We start from the raw sequence: 6000 nt of genomic DNA on the forward strand, positions 1-6000 counted from the left end.
CCGCAGCTTCGTGCCAGCTGACCGGCTGGGCGGAGTGGGTCAGCCTGGGAGGGACCGGGCCTGGTTCTTCCCCAGGAAGTGGCCCGGCCTGGACAGAAGGCCTCTTGGGTGGCGGGTGGCGGAGCGAGGCCTGGATGCCGTGGCAGGGTCAGGGTCTGCTCCCCGCCACCGGGGGCGGGGGGGTGGGGTATGTGCTCTGCACGAGGGCGGCGGGTGCCGGTCCGGGGCGGCCCTGAGCTACGGGCACCGCAGACGCCTCCTTCTGCCTCTCCGTGAAGGCAGAGCTGATCTGTCAGGCTCCAGGACAGACGGGAGACCCGTGGCCCAGAGCCACGGGCGCCTCAGTCACTGGGAGGTGGGCAGCTGTGGCCGTCTCCCCTGTTTTCTCTCCTTTTTTGCTCGTCGTCCCGTGTTAACACCTATTCTCCTGGATAGCTCGACTTTTAAAAGGTGACAGGAACCCCCCACCCTCTGGGCAGCTTGACGGTGTCCCTGTCACCCCTCCTGATCTTTTCTCGTCTGTATTCTGCCCTCTTGTCGGAAACGGTTTTGTGGTAGTTTGTTTACCTTTTTATGAGGTAAGACGTTGCCAGTCGGGAAAGTTGCGCACACTTCGGGGGCGGCAGGGACAGGCTGGGGACCGTGGCAGCCTTGGGCTCTGGGCCGGAAGCGGGTGGACCACTGTCACGCACACGCGCGTGCACATGTGCGCACGCGCCCTGCAGCCTGCCCCCTTGTTGGGGATCTTCTGGGGCCTTCACGTTCCTCTGAGAGGAAAATGCAGTCTGGGGTTAATTGGCGAGGAGCTGTGGCTCAGGCCCTGGGTTGGGGCCGGGCCGGGTGGCGGGCGCCCTCCGGTCGGCGGTGGCCTTGCTGGGCACCTGGGCGTGTGGGTGTAGGTGCTGGACTTGCCAGGGCTTAGGGGGGCTTGGTCAAGTTTGGCGCAGGGCCCCTTTCTGGGGCTGAAGTTGGGGTCACTGTATGGATTTGGGGGCTGCCCTGAGGCCCTGGTCCAGGCCCCGCCTGCGACTCGCCAGCCTGCCTTCTCCCGAGTCTGGCGTTCTGTGCTGTCCTCTGCCTCGCGCCTCTGCGCCCCCAGCACCCCCGCCCGTCTGTCCTTGGGGAGCAGGTGGGCTGGAGTCTGAGGGCAGCAGGGCCGCTTCCCTGGGTCTCCAGGGGCCCCGTGTGGACGGAGGAGGCTGCTGGCGCTGTGTCCCGTCGGGCTGTCGGGGTGACTTCGGGGCGCGGGGCCTGGGGAGGGCCTTGAAGCCCCCTGGCCCCTCCCGGCCATGATCGTGGGCAGCCAGAGGAGACGACCCTCCTGGGCAGCAGCTCTGCTCGTCTCCCCCGCTTCAAACTGCAGGATCGACTCCCAGCACCTCGGAGGCCCGTCATCTGGCCCTGCCCCCAGCTGGCCCGTTGCAGGCCCGGGTCCCTCTGGGTTACCCCTAGCTGGATGTGGGGGTGGGGGTGCAGTGAGCCTGGGAGGGGTCCATGCCCGGCACCCCAGGGGGCAGGCCCGCTGCCTCCCACCATCCACAGGGTGGGTGTCCAGGCGGCCCCCTGGGCTCCCAGGGGTCTGTCTGCAGATGTCGGGCAGGGGGGGCTCCTTGGGCTACAGGTGGGGTGACCCTTGGGGAGGGGGAGGCCTCATTCTGTGTGAGGGGGCCGGGGTCGACACAGGGCCGCCGGGGGTGGCGGGGGGGTGTGCTCTAGCGGGCACCGTGTGAGCTCAGGCCTGCGGGTCCGTGTGTGGGTCAGCGTGGGCACCGCAGGGCCTTTACTGGGGTCCAGGTGGGAACAGTTCTGCTCCTTCACCCAGAGAGAGCTGGGGGTGTCTGAGCTCAGGCCTGGTGTCCGGCCCAACCCCCTATCACCTGTCACCTCCATCCTCTGTCCATCCGCCCTCTGGAGGGAGGCCTCCAGGCAGGGCCTGGCCTCCGTCCAGGGGGTGTGTGTGCGGGAGGTCTGGCCAGAGAGATGGTGCGGCCAGCACCGGGCGCGAGTGGAGTGTGCGTGCTGGGCCCCAGGCCCGTGAGGTTTGGCGAGTGAGCGTGGAGGTGGGCCTGGGGGTCGGGGTCGGGCTCCCGCAGACTCCCAGCTCCACGGGCTGAGCCTCTGCACGTACCCCCGCGGGGTCTGCGGGCCCAGGGCTGGTGGGATCCCGTCCCTGAGGTGCTGACGACCCGGCCCTCCAGGGGTCACGCCGCCTTCCTGGGGGGGCCTCCCTTCATACCTCCCCCCAACCCCCACCACGTCGCTCCTGGCCGCTTGCGTTTGTAAGGCCGTGGATCCCTCAGGGTAATGCTGACCAGCGGAGCCGCGAGCGAGCGGTCCCCCAGCCTGAGGACTGTGCCATTGGAGGTTCTCGTGTTTCAGGGGGCCCAGCGATGCCCTGAGGTGCGTCCAGGGTCCCTCAGCGCCGGCAGGCTGCAGCCGTGAGCCGGTGGTGTGATGTGAGCTAGGCATGCACCTGTCAGTCTCCGAGCCGGGCGCAGAGAGCAGGTGCTGTGCTGATCCCGGAAGAAAGCGTGGCCTGAGGCTGCGGGAGCCTGACCCTGGCCCTGGCCCTGACCCTGACCCTGACCTCGCCCTGGGCCAGTGGGTCAGCTCTGGAGAATTCAGTGTTAGTGGTGACTTCAGAAACGCAATTACTGTGGCTAAGGGATTTTTAACATTGAAAGCTAGGTCTGCCGAAGTACACTTTTACACACCCTTTGTTGTTCAGCTCTTTGATTTGGACAGGTGTGTGGTCTCAACAGGCTGGGGGGGACCCCGGCGGTCAGACGGCTGGCACGACCCGCCGGTTTCCCTCTTGCTTTGTGGTCAGCCCCCCACGCCCAGCCCGGCCCGCAGCCCTGAGGGGACCCTGTCACTCCCGACGCCCCCGACAGGGTGTCACACAGCGTGTCCAGGGCTCGCCCAGGTGTGGGGAGTGCCTTCCTCTGCCTGCAGAGTCGGTTCTGTTGAATGGACATGTCGCGCTGGATTCAGCTGTGGGATGTTGGGTCTGGAGGCCCCAGCCCGGAGGCTGGTCAACAGCAGAGGCAGCTCCTTGCAGTTCTGGAGGCTGCGGGTCCCTGGACGCGGTCCAGGCTGCCCCCTGCAGACCTGATGTTTCGGGAGAGCCCACTTCCTGGCAGGGAGCTCTGGGGGTCTCTAAGAGCACGAACCCCACTTCCGGGGTTCACCCTCAGCCCTTCCCAGAGGTCCTGCCTCCAGATAGCTGGCTTCAGGGTTGGGATTTCAGCGTGACGTTTGAAGGGCACGTTCGCATCACCGCAGAGTCATTTCCAGCTTCTGGTGACTGTGCGCTCCGCTCTGCTGTGCGTGTCATTTGTCGTGGTGAGAGTCCCGGGCCCTCCACACCCTGGCCAGCTGGGTCTCATCGGGCCAGCGGCTCTGTCGAGGGTCTGGCAGGCAAGCAGGGCGCCTCCAGTCTCCCTGGACCGAGGCGTGAGGCATCTTTCCACCTGTTGACTTGCCCCCTAATGTCTGGACAGGTGTCCGCATGGGCCCTCTGCCTGGTTTCTGAGACTGGGAAGAAGCTTGCTGCTGAGTTGTGAGGCTTTGTTTTATGTGGTATATGTTAGTTCTTTACTAGATATGCGTTGTGCAAATTTTCCCTTTTATAATTTACGTATTTTGTGTATAAAATCTGCCAACCCCGAGGTCATAAAGACCTTGACCTGTGTTCTCGTAGAGTGTTTATGGTTCCGGGCTTTACTTGTGAGTGTGTGACGCGTTTTGAGCTCACTTGTGTGTGCGGTGGAGGCGAAGGTCCTCGGCTTCTTCCTCTTTGCACGTGAGTGTCCTGTGACCCGTCTCCACCTGTGAGCATTCTGACCCCCGATCTGGGGCTGTCCAGTCACAGCTGTTTGCCTCCCCGCACCGTGTGGGTTCCTGTAACTTCACAGCAAGCCTGGGTCAGGCGGGACGTCTCTGACTCGTCCTTTTCCTTTCAGCTGCACTTGGAGCTCGCGAGGCCCGAGCTCCCCCAGCGGGGGTCAGACCTGGGCAGTGACAGGGCTGCGTGCTAACCGGTGGGCGGCCAGGAAGTCCCTGACGTCAAGCTGCTTCCAAAGTATTTCATCTGTTCTGTTGTCTTGGATGTCCCATGTAAAGTGGGATTGTCTTACTCACCTTCCTACAGAAAAAATTGGAGTTTTGCTTGGGATTACGTTGAAACTGTGGCTGGTACCAGTTTGGGGGAAGGTTGGCGTCTCTTCTAGGACTAGGCCCTCCTGCAGGGCCTGGCAGGCTGTGGCCCGCTGGCTGTTCTCCTGTGACTCACGAGCTAAGAATGGGTCCTACATTTTTAAATGGTTGAGGGAAAAAAAATGAAAAGAATACTTTAGGACAAGTGAAAATTCCATGAAATTCAAATCTCAGTGCCTATAAATAAAGTCGAGTTGGAACGAGCCATGCGGCTGTGTTTGCCCGTGTCCTCGGGCCACTGTGGGGCCTTGACGAAGTCGAGCGGCGGACGGTGAGGCCGTCTGCCCGCATGCCCACCTGTCCGCCCGCCCGCCCGTGGGGCCATCACTGACCACACCCCCACGTCGTAATGTCAGTGTCCCAGAGAGCGGAGCGCTGGGCTTGGGCGGGTCCTCGCCGTGTGCGTGTGCCGGGACAGTGTGCACGGGGACAGCGTGTGTGTGCGTGGGGACAGCGTGTGCACGGGGACAGCGTGTGCGCGGGGACAGCGTGTGCGTGGGGACAGCGTGTGTGTGTGTGGGGACAGTGTGCGTGGGGACAGCGTGTGTGTGCGTGGGGACAGCGTGTGCGCGGGGACAGCGTGTGCGTGGGGACAGCGTGTGTGTGCGTGGGGACAGCGTGTGCACGGGGACAGCGTGTGTGTGCGTGGGGACAGCGTGTGCACGGGGACAGCGTGTGTGTGCGTGGGGACAGCGTGTGCGCGGGGACAGCGTGTGTGTGCGTGGGGACAGCGTGTGCGCGGGGACAGCGTGTGCGCGGGGACAGCGTGTGTGCGCGGGGACAGCGTGTGCGTGGGGACAGCGTGTGCGCGGGGACAGCGTGTGCGTGGGGACAGCGTGTGTGTGTGTGGGGACAGCGTGCGTGGGGACAGCGTGTGTGTGCGTGGGGACAGCGTGTGCGCGGGGACAGCGTGTGCGTGGGGACAGCGTGGGCGTGGGGACAGCGTGTGCGTGGGGACAGCGTGTGTGTGCATGGGGACAGCGTGTGTGTGCGTGGGGACAGCGTGTGCACGGGGACAGCGTGTGTGCGCGTGGGGACAGCGTGTGTGCGGGGACAGTGTGCGCGTGGGGACAGCGTGTGTGTGGGGACAGCGTGCGCGTGGGGACAGCGTGTGTGCGCGCGCGTGGGGACAGCGTGTGTGTGGGGACAGTGTGTGCCCGGGGACAGCGTGTGCGCGGGGACAGTGTGTGTGTGGGGACAGCGTGTGTGTGGGGACAGTGTGTGCCCGGGGACAGCGTGTGTGCGCGTGGGGACAGCGTGTGCGCGGGGACAGTGTGTGCGCGGGGACAGCGTGTGTGCGCGTGGGGACAGCGTGTGTGCGGGGACAGTGTGCGCGTGGGGACAGCGTGTGTGTGGGGACAGCGTGTGCGTGGGGACAGCGTGTGTGCGCGCGCGTGGGGACAGCGTGTGCGCGGGGACAGTGTGTGCGCGGGGACAGCGTGTGCGTGGGGACAGCGTGGGCGTGGGGACAGCGTGTGCGTGGGGACAGCGTGTGTGTGCATGGGGACAGCGTGTGTGTGCGTGGGGACAGCGTGTGCACGGGGACAGCGTGTGTGCGGGGACAGTGTGCGCGTGGGGACAGCGTGTGTGTGGGGACAGCGTGTGCGTGGGGACAGCGTGTGTGCGCGCGCGTGGGGACAGCGTGTGCGCGGGGACAGTGTGTGCGCGGGGACAGCGTGTGTGCGCGTGGGGACAGTGTGTGCCCGGGGACAGCGTGTGTGCGCGTGGGGACAGCGTGTGCACGGGGACAGTGTGTGTGCGCGTGGGGACAGCGTGTGCACG

Source organism: Cervus elaphus, chromosome 13 (genome assembly GCF_910594005.1).
Source record: "Cervus elaphus chromosome 13, mCerEla1.1, whole genome shotgun sequence".
Lineage (NCBI taxonomy): Eukaryota > Metazoa > Chordata > Mammalia > Artiodactyla > Cervidae > Cervus > Cervus elaphus.